This window comes from Lepisma saccharinum, chromosome 3, assembly GCF_977018435.1.
Source record: "Lepisma saccharinum chromosome 3, izLepSacc3.1, whole genome shotgun sequence".
Lineage (NCBI taxonomy): Eukaryota > Metazoa > Arthropoda > Insecta > Zygentoma > Lepismatidae > Lepisma > Lepisma saccharinum.
The window spans coordinates 14,959,998-14,981,692 of record NC_139231.1 but is presented as its reverse complement, the minus strand read 5'-3'; the positions used below and the strand labels follow the sequence as shown (position 1 = coordinate 14,981,692).

The 21,695-nt window shown below is 39.0% G+C and overlaps 1 long non-coding RNA gene across 1 annotated transcript in view; it reads left to right on the top strand.

Annotated features, from left to right (window-relative positions):
• Positions 1-3,862: 3,862 nt before the first annotated feature.
• Positions 3,863-21,695, top strand: part of LOC145985709 (uncharacterized) — a 54,969-nt gene continuing 37,136 nt past the window's right edge. Inside the window, exon 1 of the long non-coding RNA XR_014441433.1 lies at positions 3,863-3,995. This is a non-coding gene — a long non-coding RNA (uncharacterized LOC145985709). The remainder of the gene's footprint in view (positions 3,996-21,695) is intronic.

Below are 21,695 nucleotides of genomic sequence, written 5' to 3'. Positions count from 1 at the left end.
CCAAACAAATACTTTAGCACAGACTTCTACTCCCTTTTTTGCGTAATTTATGAGGATAATAACACTTTGATACTACTACTACTACTACTACTACTACTGGTAGTACTAGTAGTAGTAATAATAATGTTATTATTATTATTATTAATACGTTTATCCTGGTACGTACTACCCCCCCCCCCCCACCGGACAAGAATTCGTGGTAACACCTCTGGTGTTATGTTTTTCCTCAAATGTTGTTTGACAAAAATAATTTGAGTAATTAATTGGGCATAAACGGGGGGAATGTTCTACCTTTTTGGGAGGAGTGCGACATGGGTCTGGGGGGAGGGATGGGCACCCCTGGAGGGAAGAAGTTTTAAAGCAGAATGTTGTGCTACCAGGAATTACTTTCTTGAGATATAAAATTAAATCAATCAAAGCAAAGTACAGGCAAGAATTTGTTAAAGTTGTTGAATCGAAATCAAGCGGAAAGGGTACTGATGACTTGCCCAAATTATCATGCTTTAATGTGGCTGATTCTTTTCTAATAGAGGTGGTAATAACAAGAACTTCAAATCTTAAGGTAAGGTTTATTAAGCACTATACAATTGTCAATTAATAATATGTTGTTAAAAATTATAGAAACTTACATTTAATAAACATGAACAGTTACATAGAACTTAAGCTGTTTACAAGGAAATTCTACATAAGTATGCCACAGAAAATAAACATGTATTGTCCTTCGTAGAAACTACTCAGCACCAATAGATTTCATTTGCCAAGGTACACACCCAGGTCCCATGAAATAGGTGACAAGGTTGTTCCTTCTATCAGATGCTTTCTTTGTAAAAGTGTTTCTTGAGCGATCCTTGTTCAAGGATGGTAGCGTTGTGTTGGTAGACCGCCAGGCTCCAGGATATATAACTCCCGCTTCTGTATCTTCAATCTGGACACTCCCTCTTTCAAAGTAAGTTGCAGTGGATGTGGTACGGACCCAATTGTGAAGCGTGCATGCACACTGAACAATCAAATCCACAGTCATCAGATCTAGGTCGATCACCTTTCCACATACTCGGAATCGTGCAGATAAAATGCCAAAGGCATTTTCCCCAACCCTACATGCGCGTGATAAGAGATAATTGTAAATGCGATCTGTAATTGTAAGGTTTCTCCAAGAAAAGGGTTTCAACAAATCTGAACGGAGTGGAAATGCATCGTCTCCGATGATTACATAGTCGCCAGGCGAATTAAGCTCATTTTTATCCATTGCTGCCTTCAAGATCAGTACTTGCAGCCAGTTCCGGCCGCCACTAACTGTAGGCCCAGTCCCGATTAGCCTTATTTTGCATAAAGTGGACTTAAAACACAAAAACAACCAACAACCAAATCGCGGAGTCAGTTTTCAGACGTCAAGTGAATTTTATTGCTCTGAGGACGCACATTTTGCGTTGTATTCGATAATCGCAGAAAGACTTTTCCCTTTAAGCATGATGCATGTCTGTTTTGAATGGGTAAAAACGAACGATATTGACATCGATACTTCGCATAACTAGTCAAGATGAACTAGCCCACTTGTGATGTTCTTAATGGATAATATTGCGACAAAGTGAAAAAGAAACCAGCAGGAAGAGAAATCATACTTTGTCTATTTGTGGGGAGGACTTGCTGACAGCCGGGCGTCCACCCCTCTGGTGCAATCGCAGCTTATAAGCATTACAGTGTTCTCGATGAATATTTACTAACGACCCCAAATATTACTATGGGGGAGTACATGCAAAACTGCACCTAATAAACACTCCCTTTAAAATGGAAACGGTTTGAATCTCATGTAAGCAAGTCGTCCTGTCCGATTTTGAAGGGGTTAACGCGTTAAACCTTTATAATTATGGGGTCGTATGTTCGATTCCTGGTGAAAAATATTTAGTTTTCATAGGCATAAAACGGACTTTAAAAAATTGCACACATGAACATCAGCAAGAAATAAACTTACGTTTTCTTTTTTCCTCTTTGGGGGGTGGGGGTGGGGAAGGGGAGTAAATAAATGTACAAGATTCTGGAATATGACAATAATCTAAAGTAAAATGCTCCCCTGTGCATTGCAGTACGCCATTAAGGCGTATAGAGGGTGTGGAGTTACGGCCCCTCACTTTCTTGATCACGACCGAAGGTCGGGCTGATGTGATCATCACCACGCCTCTGGCCGCCTTCACCCCCAAGAGTTTCCTCCAGGTACCCAGTTTGTACGACGCTAGGTGGCCGCCGGAGCCACTTGAACAGGTGGAAAAAATCCCGGTTCTCCCTCGCTGGAATCGAACCCAGGTCTCTCGCATGGTAGTCAGACGCCCTAACGATTTTTTTGTAAAAGGAGGACTAACCCCTAAGCGGCGGTATCCCCGTTTTTAACTTTTTCTAACTTTTCACACGTCTCAATTCTCAGTTTCTTTCATTTGGAGAAGCACAAACATCCATGTTTTATCTGGGATTCGAACCCGGGACGCCTGACGTCGCAGCGCGCGCGCTGTGTTTACCACACAGCCACGGAGGTCGACAAACAACTTAGCTACCGCGGCTCCAATAACAAAATAATCGTATAAAATTATAATGAATCATGTCATCAGATCAGTAGCGCAACCACAAAGGGGAGGGCGGGCTTTGCACTCCCAACTTTGGACGAAAATCAATTCTATGAGCTGAAGGGGGGGGGGGCAAACATTGAAGTAAAAATAAAAAGCAGGACTAACAAAATGTAAGAGTAGTAGGACAAAAGGATACTCAAGATGGAATTAGTTTTCAATTTTTTCTTTCATTTCTTCTTCCAGACGGTCAATGGCAGCTGAAGGGAGCACAGAGAGGCATTTGATCAATTTCAAATTTTATACAATAAAAAATACATTTCGTAAAATGTCCTCGCTCGCATCGTCTACTTTTCTTATAGTATCGTAACCCTGGGCGCCGAAAGATCTAAATGAAAAAATTGTGAAACAGAATGCCATGGAGCCTGGTGAAATTATTTGCGCCATATTAAATCAATATTGTTTTCAGTTTGCAAAAAATTGGATCTAAAAATTTTCTTGATCGCTTCGCTCGCGGTTCTTTTCTATAATGGGGGGGCCTTCCCGATGGTCTAGAGGTAACGTAGACGCCTTGTAATCAAGGGGTTCCGGATTCGATACCCGGTGGAGGCACATGGCACAGTGGTTCGGATCCCACTTTCAACTGTAGGTCCAGTTCCGATTAGGCTTCCTGTGCATAAAGTGGACTTAAAACAACAAATCAATCAAACAATTTTCTATAATGGTTCCCTTCGAAATCGGGATTCGCCGATTTTACTATAAGGATTGGCCATTCCTAATTGTAACTACGAATATGTTATGGCACCCTCTCAAACATGTTCCAGCAAGGTTTTATTGAGAGATTCTCTAGAGGTTCATGGCAAAGTATAAACTAATGTGACAGTAAGCTTTTGTTTCGTTTGAGTTCTTTTGCATCCTGTACAGATACGTCAACCCATAAAACAGGACATGCGTTGTTTCTCTGGCACTACACGTGTAGAGGAAGCATTCCCATTATATCCAGCATTCAAGGATGGTGGATAATATATCCTCAATAATGACAATATCTTCCTGCAATAAACATTGACAATATGGGGGACGGCAAAATGATCCACACGTGGAGATGAAAGAATACGTACAGCAGTAAACTCCAGGGAAGAGCAATGGATATAATTTCCATAAATACTTATTACCCAGAAAATATATAATAGTGATTGTCTGAATACTGCGCTGTACACAGATCGTAGGTAGATTATAAAGACCTCAATATACGTTCATTCTAAAATGTTTCCTCTGTAGAAAAAGAAACTCCATTTAACAATAAGTATATATACAGGGAACATTCGGGAGCTTCATACAACAAACTGCGAAGCAAACATGGAAGCGTCTACCTTGGTTTTTCTACTCTGCGCTCTCCTTATTTCAGTTACTACGGTGACTGCTTGTGGCGGAAACCTGTCTGTGGTGAGATCATTACGAAATATGACTATTAACTTTAGTTAGTGTTCATTTACAATTAAGCTATAGTATTATAAGAGCAGAAGAATCAACAACACATGATAGAAAATGTTTTTTTCATCGACTTATAATTATATTGGTGGTACAGTCAGGGAAAGTAGTTCTTGGGCCACGAGACCTACGATATCGTAACATCTTAAAGCCTGTTGTCTATGCAACCCAAATAACAAAATTGTCGCTTGGGTTTGCCTGGCGGACCTGGATTCTCGGGAATGATTAAGTATTGACAGCAGCGTGAGTCATAACCCCAGGCCTAGCCATAACAAACAACAGCTGGGTGCTGTGAGACCACAGGAATTGGTTTCTTAACAACAGCGATTCGTAAGAAAATGTTATCTTTACTGATATTAGAGTCATTGTCAAGAAAGTTCACTGAAATGGTGGTTTTCATCGAATCATCATCGCGCAACACACATGCTGTCAACCCAGAAGTCCTTGAAAAAGATTGGAGTTAAAAACAACTACTTGACAAATGATAAGACGAATCGATATTCATTAGTCCCAACTTAGAATTTTGTGTAAGGCATGGATCATCATGTCCTATCATCCATTTCATAACTTCATTAATCATCCTCATCGCCTTTGTGGACGCCAAGTGCTAGAAAAGCAATATAAAATAAGCAAAATTAATAAATCAATAAATGACATTTTCATCGATTTCACGCAGCGACTCAGTTGCATGTAGACAAAGTTTCATTAATCGGGAACCAAGGGCCCCCTCGTTGTGCTTCATTGTCATTTTCTCTCCACTTTGCCTGCCGCGATTAACCTGATGTTGATTAATGCACAATCCACAAAGTGACCCAAAACGGCGCATATTATGAATAGGTAAACTATGTGATATTATGCTAATTTAGAATTTAGTAATAAAATGTGAATTTTGGGGGGTTCAGTTAAGTGGCTGCACATCCATTACGTAATCGCTATATCATCAAATTGTACGAAGCGTGTCTTCACCTACGTAAAGTGTCAGTCCCCGTCATAGGCGTGCAGACCCTCAGTAGTATTGATCCGCGCCAAGGACTGTTTGTGCCCTCGGGCGTTTAATATTCGCAATTTATTCGCATGTACTTATAACTAATTTGCACGGGTTTTAATTAATTCGCATGTACTTAGAATTCATTTGCATGTACTTAGAATACTTTACATTTATGTATTTGCATGTTTATAACTTTTTATGAATATATATTTATTTATTTTATGAAAAATATGTATATAGAAGGTAATTAGAGGTACTAAACGGTATTCATATGGTTTTATATTCATTACTGCAAAGTATGTAATGTATAAAATGTTAATATTAATGTTTATAATATTGAAAATAAGTTTTCTATGGTTTATGAACCGCTATGAACGGTGGTAATGGTACGAAAGAAGACGGTCCCGGTACTCGAACCCGCGATATGTAATATTATTAATTAGTACTATGCAATAATTGCATTATATTATGAAACACGATGGTTGCACACGCCAGACAGGAGACTGTCTCAGAATTTCGACTCCGCTCTGATGCCAGACAGAGAGAATGAATTAATATTCCACGCAGGTAGAGAAGAAAGGAATTTTGGGGAAGCGCGGTGATGCCAGACAGAGAGAATAAATTAATATTCCGCCCAGGTATCAAGAATGAAGCCTCTGTTAACGTAGGTCAAGGCGAAAGGGTTGTGGATGAGACGGGATGTTGTTGTTGTGACGGGGCAAATACACGACAAGTTATTTTGGAGAAAATAAATTGGTTAGAGAAACGAACCGCTTCGATTTCAGGTGGAAAAAGAAAATGTATCACGGGGTGATTGTGTCCCTTGAAAGAAAACAAAAGATTGTAAAATGCTAATTTTTTAAAAGTCTCCCGCTAAGCGGAAACTCCCTCTCTGTGTGGGTGTGGTGGGGCGATACGGACTTTAAAATAGTAATCGCCAAGGCAGGTACAGAATTTGGACGAAAAAAAGGATTTTAAGTTAAAAGGACATGAGTGGAAGGTGATATAATTCAAGGCGGGTGGATGTAAGGAATTTATCTAATGGAAAGAGAGGCTGAGGGTTTTAAATTTGGACTCGTAGAGTTAACAAGGCAGCGTGAATTTAAAGGAAATGTTAGTTTCCAGTATGGAAAATAGGGGAGGCCCGATTGTGGGGTATTTAAACTTGGGAATCCGAATTTGTCCGCACATTTTTGTTATTTTTTCTACGGTGTTTGTTGCTGTGTTTGTCTTTTGAGTTTTCTGTTTTGAAGATGATGATCCATATTGTAAGTATTGCATTTTTTATCTAAGTACAAGAGTTATACGAGAATGGAATTTGACTAGTGTTTTATTTTAAATACAAACTAACTTGTCAAGTTCTATCTCGGTTGTGTTTTAGCGGCAAAGTGTTTAGCGTGGCGAGACGGAATAAAAGTGAATTGTAGTAACACTCGCGATTAATGTATTTGAGATTTGTGCAAGATCCGTAACAAGGATCGAACCTAGTACCGTTTGCACCAACAATATTAGCTTTTTTTTACTCTACATATAACTATAAACCTTTTATTTTTTAAAAGAAATAAAACGCACAAGTCTACTACATACAAGTTTATTGTTCTAAAACTAATCTACTACAAAATAAATACAGAGTCAAAGTAATTTTACAAATTATTTATACATAGCGTTTACACAACGCTTTACAGTTTTTTATAAGTCAGGTTATACATATACAGAATACATAGCGTTAACACAACGCTTTACAGTTTTTTATAAGTCATTTTGTACACATGTTGTAATACATAGCGTTCACACAACGCTTTATATTTTCTCAAGCAAAATTGTACATATACATTTATATATAATGAGTTTTACATAACTCATACAGCTTTAACACTACGCTGCTATATTTATACATTATAACTACTCAAAGTACAATGCTTTTAAGTTGTTACTTTGTGGAACAAATAGCTTCCCAGAACTTGTTCTCCAAAGAAAAATCATATGAGTGAAACCGGTGCGAATCCAACGCACATATACATTCTGGTATATACATATATCCCTGCCCACAAAAGTGAAACTTTTTTGTTGGCTTTTCATTATATTTAAACACACAGTGACGTACGGGATTACCGTACAATTCTCTTCTGCGTAATGTCTGTACTGGCGCCCCAGAAAAGTACACTTTATTATTATTACAGGTGATAAATTCATTTATATACATTACACCTTTTTGTTCTGTTTTTGATTTGTTTGGAGCCCACAAATCATTGCATGTATATGCAATATGATGATTATTGTAGAAAAATGTACTATGCAGAAATTTAGTATACAGTTTCATAACTAGTTCGATATCTACACTGTCCACTTTTGCATCGAACGCCTTTCTGTCACGTATAAATATTCTTTTATGAGCCTGCTGGAAGTAGCAGCAAAAAACACCCTTGTAAGTTTTGATCAACTGTTCCATTTTCTCTTTTTCTATGCACTCAAGATTTAGACATTTGTGAAGTTCTTCTTTTGGTTCGCCAAGTTCACATTCAGAACATGTAGGCTTGGGATAATTTTCTACTATTGCTTGTGCAATAGAGAAAATAAGACACTGGTCTTCGATGCAGTATTCACTGCAGGCACACTGTAAATTAATTAAAGGCACTTGAGAATTTTGTCCATACAATTCTGTCATTTCTTTTTAAGTTTGTTCCAAACAATGACAGAAAATAGGTTAGGGGTAACTCACGACACATATAATGTAAAAACATAATACAATAAATTCCACACATGGATGAGTTCGGGTTTTGAACCACCGTTTCACTGATGCACCATGAAATACAGTTCTTTTTTATAAATTTTAGTACATTTGCACTAGGAGGCTGACCAAAACTATCAAAGTACATGGCCTCCTTATCACTGTTTACAAACAAACTTGTCCAGTGTATCCCAGGTCCAGATTCATTGTCGGTGTTAATAATCAATGCAGCAGGCAATTGCACACTTTTTGGCAATGTATTATTAGCAAAAACACCTCGAAAAATAAAAGACAGACATTTGTCTGATTGAACAGTTTTTTCAATTTCAATGTTATTCATTGTTCACTATCCGAAAATGCACTATTTTTGGAAGAGCAACTTTGCTCGGATAAGTAATACACATTTGATGCGTCGTTGTAAAACGAAGCTAATGAAGAATATCCACTGTCTGATGTTGAGGTGTTCTGTTTAGGTGCAGTCCTTGTGGCTTCTCCTATAATATGTTGTTGAAGCATGAAGCTACGGAGATAAGATGCGTATAAATGTGCGTCTCTAAGAGCACATTTGATTGTCCTTAATCTGTGATAATTGCGACAGCAATTTTGTGCAGGGAAGGCTAACAGTGACGCTTTAGGGCATCCTAGGTCCTCGAGGTTAACCACAGTGCGGTGAAGTACTTTAATCAGAAACTTGCATTTATCAGCTCCAAAAGAATAAATAACTGATGCGTTTTCGGTGTACTGGGAAAGTACAGAAACCAATTTCGAATAGCAAAGTTCACCGATAGGCCATTCGAGAGAATGCTTGTTTTGTGTTTGCCACATATTTTCGTTTTTTGCTCCAATATCTAAAGTATCCCATTCGTAAGGTGGTAGAAATATCCATGATTGCATACTATCTGAGTCTGCATCGACTATAGCAACTTTAGGAATAAAGTTGCCAGAATTGTCTCGGAATCCTTGAAAATCAACGGAAGCCCTCATATTGTGATCCGTACTCCTTCCTGGCTGGTACTCAACTGATTATTATTTTGTATTATCTGGGAAAACACCTCTATGTTTGTCGATTTGGAGCAGAGAATCGAACTCTCCATAAATAATGCACGTGACTGCCGTAGGCAACGGCGCAGAGAATGACAGTTTAGCACTTACACTCCCATCGCGTAATATGTCCCAAGTAGAGTCAATTTCCATTGTGGGTGAAAGAATAAAGGGATACAAAGCAAATCCATTATCAAAATCTTCTCGGGAGAGACCGTTTCCTGTATCCTGGTAATGTATTCCCGTTCCAGAGAATAAATTGTAATATGCTTGGATAATATTTTTGTCTGTGAAGCTGGGGCAGAGAGGTTGGTTTGGAATGGTTCTAGTTCCAACTTGGAGTTGAATTTTATTCAATCCGAAATGATGGAAATTAAAGGGGTTTTTATGTATTTGACCATTGAAAGCTGAATTTTCAACAAAACCTAATATTACACGTTTAGGAACAGTACCTAAAAATATATTATCTAGATTATAAGAAGTAATATTTTGAGGGATAGTTATTGATTTTACTTCCACGCGTGTAATTGGGTATTTAGCTGTAGTAGTTTCAAGAGCATTTGCATGAGCAAGACCTATATCTGGAGATACAGTAACTCTTTTTACATAAAGAGAAATGTCCTGTATTTCTACACGATACAAAGTATTCTCGGCGGCCATCAATGAAAATGCATCGTTTGATCTATGTAATTTAATTCTCATGGACACATTGTTCAAGAGAAGACGAGGTTGGCACATAAAATCAGAATACAGTCGCCCGTACATGTCGAATGACCGACTTTGCGCAGCAAGACTCATTCGTTTTTCAATTCCTTTATTTTCAGTTAGATTTTCTAATTTCCCAGGCGTATCGCGATACCAGAGAGCAGCAGTGAGATGAGATTTTTTAGCCTCATTAGAATAGTTGAGTAATGTTTCAATGTATGCCCTGTAAGCGTAACACCCTGCAGAGGACGAAATCAATTTGTCATTTAACGAAACGTCGACCTGACTGAATGCTGTATGTAGAAAATTGTTTCCGGGGGCAACCAGGTTATCGGCAGCTAAGGCCGTACCATCTGGTTTAGTTATTTTACATTTTAGGTACAGATAAATGTGTGCTGGATCAATGTATTCACCACTGTCTCCAGTAATGGCAAACTCGACTGGACTGTTACTAGTTAAAGATGAAATGGGACGATACTCCACTAAACAAGAATTTTCAATGCTAGTTTGAGTTAATGGTAGAGAAAACAAATCCAATTCTGTATTTGTGCATTCCGATGAGTTACAGTTTACTAACGACATGGTAGTTAATTAGCGAATATATCTCTGTGTACCCTTCGCCTTTTTTTGCGTGACTGGCAGGTAATAAAGGGTGGTTCGAATTTTATACTTTTAGCTTTTCTTTTTTGTCTGCCTTTACCTGAAAGAATCTGAGAAATTTTTCTCTCGCCTTTTTCACGAAGAGCTTCTCCCGCCTGATTTACGCGATCTCTGAAAGATTGTTTGAGAGGTCTGTTTTGTAAAACATCCCCAACAAATTCCATTCCCGAATGTAAAGCTTGCTGGCCAATTGCTTTAGCACCCTGTTTTAATAAAGGCGCCGCAAAACGAAACAAGCTTTTAAATATTGAACCGAGGGCTCCGTGGCATTTTTGATAGGGAGGACCGGAAAAATAAGGTAAACCTGTTCCCGCCGGGTTGAGATAATAATCTCGATACAACTGTCGTCTATCGTATCTCATTGTCGCTTGAAATGTAGTTTAACACTCAGATCTCCGAAAGCAAATGAGAGTTTACGACCTGTGTTGTCTCTTAAAACTATTTCTATTGTATCAAATAAATATTTCGATACAGGCATATAATGAACGGGGTTAAATATTATAGATTGTGACCGGCCATAAGGCACCGAAGAAAATGTAAACATTCTTAAAAGAGGTGCCTTTGTATCTCCTAAAAACTGGTAACTGAGTACATTAGTGTATACTAAAACCTGCTGGGGATAACCGATATTTAGGTTGGTTTGTTTCGAACTATGCTGTTGTTTAACAAGATTTCTATTTGGTTCGAATCCTAACTGCAGAGCCAAAATATCAGAGAGGTTCAGTGTAGATAATTGTGCATTGTATTTTCCCTCAACAATATTGCTGGACGGGTTATAACCGAATCGAAAAAGCCCTTCTCCAATATGATCTTGATTTAAAACTTGTAAAACAGACTCCACACTTGAATAATATCCAGGGGGAACGATTGTTTTACCGCTCTGTTTACTTGATTGATCCGAGTCTTGGTTATAATAAGTCCACATAATTTCATTTTGTCCTTTTTGAATATTAAACAGACTGTTTGTGAAATGAATTTCAGACAGACCCACTAACCAGCCTCCAGACTCGAGCTTAACAGCATTAGAAAGTTTAGTTAAAAAATGAGAAGGTGTATTAGTCGGAAAAATATTTTTGGATGCATTTGAAACCAAAGTAACATAGTAATCATTATCACTGCCTTCAGAAATCATTATTCCACTTTTTTAAAATGTAATGTAACGCTTGACGCTCCAAACTCAAATGGAAGCAAAGTTCCATGCTCTGTTTTTAATATAATTTCAATTGTTTCAAAGTAACGCTTCTCTACTTTTAGATACTGCCTGGGCTCAAATATATAACTTTTTATTGCTCCATATTCATAATCAACCACACTAACCGTTCGTATTACGGGACCTATATTTGCTTGATATTTGACAATATCTGTGCATATGTTGATTTCACGGGGGATATGATAATCTAAATTACAAGGATAAATAGAACTTGATCTTGCTGTACCTGGACCAATAACCGAATGTATAGATATTTCTGATTTGGGAGTATCCAACGAAAAACCAAACACTGGAGCTAATTGTGGAGATATATACAATTTCATAATTTCATCTTCCTCTAGCGTTGTTTGTGTATACATACTATGCGTGGACAAAGTATAGCCAAATCGGACATGTTGAGCAAGCAGTTTTCTTTTTGAAGGGGGAATATTGTTTAATAATAATTGAATATTGGAGTAGTAACCTTTAGGAACTATACTTTCACTATAAAAAATCTGGTCCTTCTTTTTCGGTTTAAATTGATATGAAATGCTATTTGTATCGGAAACAATATTATAAAAACTCCAAGTTAAATGAAGCTCTGTGGCCGCCACCACCCATTGTTCATTTAATTCTATTGGTTCGCTCAGCTTAGTACGGTAATGTGCTATTTTATTATCAGGAAACAAGTTCAAGTTTACATTGGAAGGTAATGTAACATAGAATTCGTCCAGCGGCATAATGGCAACTAACCTAAACACGCGTAATATCTGATTTATGTACATAACTTGCACATCCGAGGGGGTAGTTTTTCCATTTTACTAGAACAAAGTCTCCCTTTCGTTTTAGAATTTTCTCGATAGTAAATGGCTTGTCTGGATCAAGTGTAATTTTTTGTAATTCTGGTTCATAGAAAATGCCTTTGACAGGATCGTTACTCCAGTCTTTTATACGATATGTAGGGGGATCAGTACTCATACGCTCGCTAATTATAAAAATTTCCTCTGTCCAACTAGGTAGATATCCTTTCTCGAATTTCATTTTGGCTTTACTTATCCTTACGTAGTTACCGATATTAAATTTAAATTTGATATTATTGGTTTTTTGACTTGTATTGTTTCTAGACTGAGACCAGACCTGCAGCGCATTATTTTCGCTCACCTCAACAGGAGCCATTTTTATAGAACGGTGATACGAGTGATTATATGATTTTACTACAAGGGGGAGAATATCTACATAACGATACGTATTATTGGCTGAGAAGTGTTTATACAATTTTGATTTTAAAGTACGAATAAATCGTTCCACTACTGCTGCCTTTAGTTCTGAATAAACGCTATAATGAATAATATTGTACTTGTCAAACACTTTTTTCACTTGAGCGTTATAAAACTCTTTTCCTTGATCTGTCTGGGAGTAAACAGGAGGATATTCTAACATGTTTATAATTTTAGTGATTGCTTTTGCCATAATTTCACCCGTTTTGCTTTTCACTGGTATACAGAACGCTTGCTTTGAAAACACGTCAATTGCACAAAGTATATAGCGCATACCGTCATTGTACTTGGCGATATTCTGCATATCTGCCAAATCCATTTGCATAAGTTCCAGGGGAAAAGTGGTTTCGTAACGTTTACGTGGGAATTTTTTTCTAACTGGAACATGTAAAGTATATGCATCTTGTTTTGATAGCCACTCAGAAATATTCTTTCGTGATTGCGTAGAATGTTTGGATAATTTTTCAGTATTGGAAAATGAAGTCGGTAGTTCATGTGTATAATACAATGTTTTAAGATCCATACTTTATACAGGGTGTTTCTAAAGGTCGTTTACAACGCTTGGGAGGTGATTCCTCACACGAAAACAAGCAAAAAGTCTAAGTTCCATTTTTACGACTGAGGCTTCGTTTCCGAGATAGGAGCCTCGCAAAAGGTGACAAAGTGAACGTCACACCAGACTGGGACGAATAATATAACAGATAGAGAGGCGGTTCCAAGGGAATCATAAAGGAATCGTATGTGCTCAGTCCGGAAGTCACTATGAAAAGTTCACTGCACGCATGCGCAATGGAGTCCTCAAAGGAATTGGGGATTTCCAGCAAGAACAATGCATGTAACGCAGCAAGAAGGACCGTGACAATGAGAAATGCGTTAAAGACAACACATCCCGACCTCAAACATCAAAACATGAGCACCGAACACAAAATCCGAAATGTTGAGCACGGTTGCATACCCCAGTTACACGCGAGGAATGAACGAATCATGTCATGTGGCATACGAGAGACACATTACTCCACCAGGAGGAGGGAAAGAAAAACACAATATCAGATGATTGCGACAACGTGTATTTTTACACGCGACAACTACGTAATATTCCCCCCCCACACACACAACAAACAACAAATGCTACAATATCTTACGCACAGACAGTCCGTGTCACTGTACACCAACTGAAGATGTCACTTTCACCACACAAAGGAGGTGGGGAGCAATACCAAGAGTGTTCTCACTGGTATTTGCCGAGGGCAATAATCACAGACGGTTTTCAAAATGTCTGCCGTTTACTTCTACGCAGAGATGACAGCGACGAATCAAGGATTGTCGAGTACGAGCAAACAAGCCAGGTGTATCTGCTACCGTCGCGGCGGCGACGTTGATGCGAGCAACGAGGTCCTCAGCTGATGTGACAGGTGTGTCGTATACGAGGGTTTTCATTTCTACCCAGAAGAAAAAATCGAGAGGGTTGAGATCTGGCGACCTCGGTGGCCAAGGTACAGGCTCATCCCTACCAATGAACCTATTGCGAAACACGTCATGCAGGAAATGTCGTACATTACAATCGAAATGAGCTGGTGCACCATCGTGTTGGTACCACATTCCTTGCCGCAGTGCCAAAGGTACGGTCTCCAACAGTTCAGGCAGAACCTCACTAAGACATGCATGATACGTGCGACCATTCAGGCGAACAGGGAGAATGTATGGTCCAATTAAATGATCATGTACTATCCCGCACCACACATTCACTGAAAACCTGTGCTGGTGATGGGCCACAAAAAGTGCATGTGGGTTGTCAAAGTCCCTTACATGACTGTTTCTACTATTGAAGACATCCATCCTGGTGAAAATGGCTTCATCTGTCCACAATACGTTTGCCCCGAAGTGAGGGTTTGTGTCCAGCTGATGCAACAACCATTGGCAAAACTCCATACGAGGGCGAAAGTCACGAGGTAACAGTTCTTGTACTTTCTGCAGTTTAAAAGGGTGCATTCCTTCCTCTGACAACACTCGCCAAACATTCACATGAGACGTGTTTCGGGCCCGAGCGAGCACTCGCGTACTGGTGCCGGGATGTTCTGCTACCGCTGTCAACACATCTTCTGCAAACCGATATGTGCGTACACTTCGGGGTCTTCCAACTTCTTGCCGCGGTGGTAACACTGACCCTGTTTCACGCAGTCGACTGTCCACTACCTGAAAGAAGGTGTGAGACGGTAAACGTCTATGTGGAAAGCGTTCTCCATAAAGACGCCTTGCCTCACGGCTATTACCACGTGCCTCCCCATACATGAGATGCATGTCTGCTAGCTGCTGGGTCGTATACGCAGTCATCTGTGTAATAGGGAGCTGGAACTGCAAAGTATTGTTTTTGTTTAACACTGGCACACTGCACAAATTGGCCGTATCATCGTAAGAACACCACAGACCAATTGTTGCGATACTTGACTTGCCCACTCCACCACGTCAACTTCTTTCAATACAACATACTAGTACTCTTCAATGCGTATGACAACCTCGAGCGAACTGCTGATCATATCCCAGCACCTGCAACACGATTGGGACGACTGCCGGAGAGAACCAACCCTTCGAGCTCCTCTCGCGGGAACAGCAGTCATGAAGGTCAAACGTAGACTACGAGAGCCAGACTTGCCTGTGCAGCGCTTCCAAAACTGGTCTCTTTTACGTCACAATGATCGCGTGCGAACACTTTTGGTATTGCTCCCCACCCCCTTTGTGTGGTGAAAGTGACATCTTCAGTTGGTGTACAGTGACACGGACTGTCTGTGCGTAAGATATTGTAGCATTTGTTGTTTGTTGTGTGTGTGTGGGGGGGGGGGATATTACGTAGTTGTCGCGTGTAAAAATACACGTTGTCGCAATCATCTGATATTGTGTTTTTCTTTCCCTCCTCCTGGTGGAGTAATGTGTCTCTCGTATGCCACATGACATGATTCGTTCATTCCTCGCGTGTAACTGGGGTATGCAACCGTGCTCAACTTTTCGGATTTTGTGTTCGGTGCTCATGTTTTGATGTTTGAGGTCGGGATGTGTTGTCTTTAACGCATTTCTCATTGTCACGGTCCTTCTTGCTGCGTTACATGCATTGTTCTTGCTGGAAATCCCCAATTCCTTTGAGGACTCCATTGCGCATGCGTGCAGTGAACTTTTCATAGTGACTTCCGGACTGAGCACATACGATTCCTTTATGATTCCCTTGGAACCGCCTCTCTATCTGTTATAGTATTCGTCCCAGTCAGGTGTGACGTTCACTTTGTCACCTTTTGCGAGGCTCCTATCTCGGAAACGAAGCCTCAGTCGTAAAAATGGAACTTAGACTTTTTGCTTGTTTTCGTGTGAGGAATCACCTCCCAAGCGTTGTAAACGACCTTTAGAAACACCCTGTATATCTTCCCATATAAACTCAGCTTTCCTATTTCTTGAAGGGGGTGGGGGCGTGCGTGTAACTATATATTCTTTGGGTATGTTTAGAGAATGAAGGATAGATTGGAACTGATCTCTCCCGACAGGATCTCTACTTTTCTTACGGGGGCGAACAGAATCATTAATCAGATCTATGATATTTGAACCCTGAATTCTTTTTCCATTTATGTACACTGTTCCATATGCGTCCCAATTTATATATTGAGAAGAGAATAGTCTTTTAAGTAAAAGTTCTGTTTTCTTCTGAACAGTTTTCGGTACTGAAGCAAGAATTTCTTCCCTGAGAGTAACACTAGGAGGGGGGTCGTCTTGTTGCACTGGTTCACTTATTTGTGGCAGCTTATTTTCTTCTTCGATCAATGGTAGGTGTGTGGGAATAGGCTTAGTAAAATTAACAAATTGTCGAAGTGCCTGTTGGTAAAGTTTCCATTTTTCACTTTCCCCTATATCTTCACGTGCTAATATTGTACGAATATTAGAATCTAATCTTGATTCGTGTCTCTGAGCTTTCTCAACGGAGGCATGCATATTAGTGGCAAAGTCCTCGGGAACAAGAATCATTTTTCTCACGCTCATTGTGAAAACAATGCACTACCTAATGCTGATATAATCGGACCGATTAAAAATGGCAAAAAGCCGGCGCCTTTTTGAATTAATATTTTCTTTTTATTTTTGAGCGAAGTGCCCTTCGCCGCTAGTTTACGCAAACTGGCCTTATACTTTTGAAGCTTAGTTTTTTGTACCCCTGAAAGTGGAATATTACCGCGTACTGTATTGGCTGCACATTGTCCTAGTACACGAACTAGTCCTGGTGTTGCTCGTTGCAAAAGGCGTTTCCGTTGAATAGGTTTTAATTTACACAATAATTTAAGTGCCGGAGCATGTTCTTTTAGTTGTGATGTCATTCTGACGTTCGCACAAGAAATGGTTTGTTGACATGCTTTCCAGTGGCATAAATAGCCATTTGTTCATCAGGGAAAATATGCGCCCTCATACGTAAAATTTCAGGTGTATTTTGTGTTAAATCGAACATTAAATAACTGTGGGGTGTTTCAGTTGCATTTTGAAAAGCTTCCAAAACACTTTTACTATTGTCAGGTTTGAATTGTCGTGCTAAATGGTATATTTGGTGTTTGTCACGTGGATTTTTGAATATCACAAGATAGTGTGAGTTGAGGCTTATGTCTCTCATTTTAGCACCTTTGTGAAATAAATTTTGTACTATAAAAATAACACTTATATTTTTGTGATGAGAATATTTCGTAAATATATCTGCAACAGCGGAATCTTTGCTGCTTTCATTCATTAGATCATCAATGACTATTAATCCAGGAGTTTCAATATCCATATTTGCTACATCAGGGATTCCTTCAATAAAGTGAATATTTGTATTTTGGCTTAATTTTAATCTGGGAGGAACCGCACCATACGCCCATATTACTGTTTTTGGAACTTGTGTAAACATTTTATGTTTATAAAATAGAAGCTTATCCACAAAAGTGGTTTTTCCACTTTGTGAGGGCCCACAAACCATTATAGCAAACGGGTGTGTAAAACGCAGTTCCATGTTGAACAACACACGTTCTCTGCTTGAAGCGCAGACACACAATGGCCCAAATATATACCACAAATTAATTTTATCTTTTCTTTTCAGGATGAGATCAAACAGGAATGCGAAATTTGTTGGAGAACGGGCTTCAGGGGGAAGAAGGCCCTTATGGACCATATGAGGGCTGAACACCGACTTCGACCGGTCTCCCCTCCCTCGTCGCGCCAGAGGCGAAGAAGAGAGGGGAGATGTAGTGTCTGCAGAAGACGGAGAATCGATGGGGAGTGCCCCTGGATAAATACACAAATTGAAATTTTGCAGACAATTTTGGGGCTGTAAAAAAAAAAAAACAATAAAAAAATAAAAAACACTCGTTTTTTTATTTAGCTACCATATGGCACGGTCTCAAAATTTTCAATTTTTCTTCGTTTCGTGTGGACTGCTTGGTGTGTTTTCTGCTCAGATTCAGAAACAATTTCAAAATTGGCTTTTCGTTTAATTTTACGTGGGTTCTCAACAACTCGCTTTTCAATTTCCCCTTTGACCAGTTGCTTAAAATAATCAAAATTAATCTGGAGTCGAGTTCTGTAATTCATGGTAATGCCCCTTACTTTAATAACATGTTTCTCATCCTGAGGATCATGTTTGTTTACCATCTTATATGCATAGTTTTTGGGACCACCACCCAAAAAGCATGTAATTTGGTAGGGCTCTTTAATCTCATCCGTCATTTCACCAAGAAATGAGCCTGTAGGAATAAGTTTTTCATGTTCTCTTTCTACATAGAACACAGAGTCCGTATCCACGTAGTGAATACTTTCCTTGACTTTGTCCATAAAAGAATATAAGTGCATTCTTCCATAAGCAGTAATAAACGCAGAGACAAGTACATTTGAAAGTACTAACGGTTCATTTTTGCTTTCCAGATCAATATAATTCACTAATAAACAAGATTCGGAAATAGGAACAACATTACTGATTTCATACTGTGGATTAAACACTATATCATGGAATTTCTGTTCTGTATTTACGAAAATAGACTTAGTTTTTAAAGGATTTTGGGCAAATTTCCCGAAAATTGAATTCAGCAGAATTTTGGAAATAAAACGAAGTCCAGGGTTAGGTGTAATTTCATCTTTTACAAGTTGAATTCCCTCACGATCGAAATAATCTTGAATATACTTGTCTTTGTCATTTTCTGAACTGCAGCCGGAAGGATATCCTGAAGACTGTTGTTTCAGTCTAAGAAACGTGTCTACATAGTCTTTGAACACATTATCATTCTGGTTAGCCGAAGGAAAATCCCAAATTTCATATATTTTGAGTATTTTGTACCCTTTTTTTACAGCCAGTTTCAGTTCTTCCGATACCCAGGTGCCATGTAAGTATCTTTCTTTATCTGCGTGTGTACATTGTTCTTGATTCTCGCTTTGTGCACAAGTTCTGCATAAAGCAAACATTAATTTGTTATTGCATGACATGCCCAGTACTGGTAAATAAAAATCTTTAGGGGGGAGAATATCACATTTTACAACCCCAAACACATTATCCAAGGTAGGGAACTCTGACGTGTAAATCACTGGTTTCCCTGTAGGCATTTTTCTTTGCTTCATCATTGCAGGGTAAAGGGAAACTACATCTAGCAGTTTCATGCTCGTATTTTCATTCTCTTGTTTTTCATAAACTGCCCTGAAAAGTTCAGTGCGTCCCCCATTAAAAGCTTCTTTTGGGATAAGTGGGTTATTCAGGGAATAACAATTCTCAGCAATAAATTTGCGTAATTCTGGATCTTTTTTAATTTCGTCATTGAATTCACATTCCCATTTTTCTACAACCTTGTACCCCATTTGCTCTAACATTTCTTTACGGGTAACAGTACGTTCGTACCTATGATCTAGGGTCTCGCCAGTCTCGTTAAGAGGCTTATCCCTGTTTTCAGGAAGACAAATCGGGCAAGCATGGTAGTAGCACCCTTGGAAACTATAAACAGTTTTGCTTTCTTCATGGAGCCCGTCCAACTTATAACGTCCTATTTTAGCCTCCCCCAGATTCCCTGCGTGTCTTAGAGTGATCTTTTCAGTATTTTCTACCCACTTTAACCACTTTAATGCAATTAGAGACTGTTGGTCTTGTTCCCGAAATCCAAATGGCGGAACTTTAATAAGAGTGTTTTCTTTAAGATATTTACTTCTAAATATCAAAGACGCTAACGACGCAAGAGTCGCGCAACGAACAAAGCACTGTATTCCAGTCAGATCTTCGATCAGATTAGAAAATTTAATACATGCAGCAGCAAGAATTTCCACATCTTTAATACAGTATTCGCGCAACTCTTTTTGAAAATCAAAAATTTTCCCTGCTTGGACAGTTTCCTCATGCCATTTTAGCATCTCTTCTCTTTCTTTGGGGGACTTGGAATCTATATCATAATATTGAATATCAGGGAATGGACCAACATAATTCTGATTTGCAGGAGTGGAAAACAAATACGGAAAATCGCCTTTCTGCAAATCTTCCGCTAGTCCCAGACTTGCAGGCAAGTCCTTCAATTTCATGAGCATGAAATTCAAGGAGTCCCTGAACACTATTTTCTTGGTAATAGACATTTCTATTATTTTCCTACCCTGCATAATTACAGAGGGGGTAATATTCTCTTTAGTAATCAAATAATTTAAAACAAAATGTGAATCGTATCGTCCTGCATTATGTGCAATACACACGATTTTATCAAACCCTTCCCTCGGAGTTTGTATATATTGCATAAATTCTTGAATATTAGGGAAAATATGAACACGGGGACCGCACGTCTCGCAGAAATCTGCATCAGTGTCTTTACAGACATGACAAGCTTGCTTAGCAACAGCCAGATTGACTTCGTGTTTCTGGTCATTTTCTCTTTCTACCAGCATACACTCAAAATCATAAAAAATATAAAGAAACTTTGCACTTGGTTCGAGCTTAATAGGCTGAATATAGCATTTGTGTGCTGGGTCAACAAAAGCATTACAGCTTTTACAAAAGAATTCATCGCATTTGTGTGGTGTTTTGCGCTTTCTCTTGTTCACTACTTTGTAACAAACGTTACATTGGTGTATAGATTGACAAACACTGGATTTCCGCCCTTCTGTGCGCAAATGATTTTCATAACATTCCGGGGACAGAAACTTCCTGTTACATGCAGTGCATTTTCTGGGGATAGTGTTAGTGGATTCATCACTATGAGTGTATTCACATAATGAACAATACCTAGTGCATTCAGTATGTTGATATTTATTATTAAATCCGACTTGGCATTTGGGGCAGTAGTACTTCTTCACAAGAAGTGTGGGGACAGAATTAACTATATCAAAATGTTGATCGTGATACAATAAATTAATCTGTTTAGGGGCGAACGGTGTTGACCTAATAACTTCATACTCCCTTTCCCCCTCTTTCATTGAAAACACAACAATTTGGTACTCTGGTCCCAATTGGTTTTGAAATTTAATAATGTCCTCTACACTGCACCCATTGGTTGGATCAACGCCTGCTTCATAGCATAACCGTAGAGCGGCTTCTTTGAGTTTATTATCGTATCTTTGAAAAGATTTGATTTTGTTTGTGTTCTTATCGACTTTGGCTTGGGCAAATACAATAGCGCGTGGCAAGCACAAATTGTCATCGTTAGTCATAATAGTAAAAGCAGTCTGTCTCTGGTTAGGATTGTTTATTGATAGTAAAGGGGCGTACTTTCTGTAAAGGGGGTACTTGTTCCTCCCTCTACCGCGCTTGGGTTCAACAATATGCGCCATGCATTTCAAAGAATTATCTACAAAAAAAGATTCATTGCTGTTCAGCACTTTGGTCACATAGTGTTGAATAATTTTAGGATTTAATGCCGAAAGACGGCGCCAAGGGATATAAATATCCTTATTGGTTTCATTGCCAAAAATAATCAAACCAACCTGACTGTCCGGTGCCACATCAAAGAAAATCTTTTTCATTAGAAATTGGAACATAGACCCAACCAAATATTCAGGGTCGCCCACAACCTGATTAGGTATTTCAATGGATACCTCCCGTCCTAGCATTCCAAAT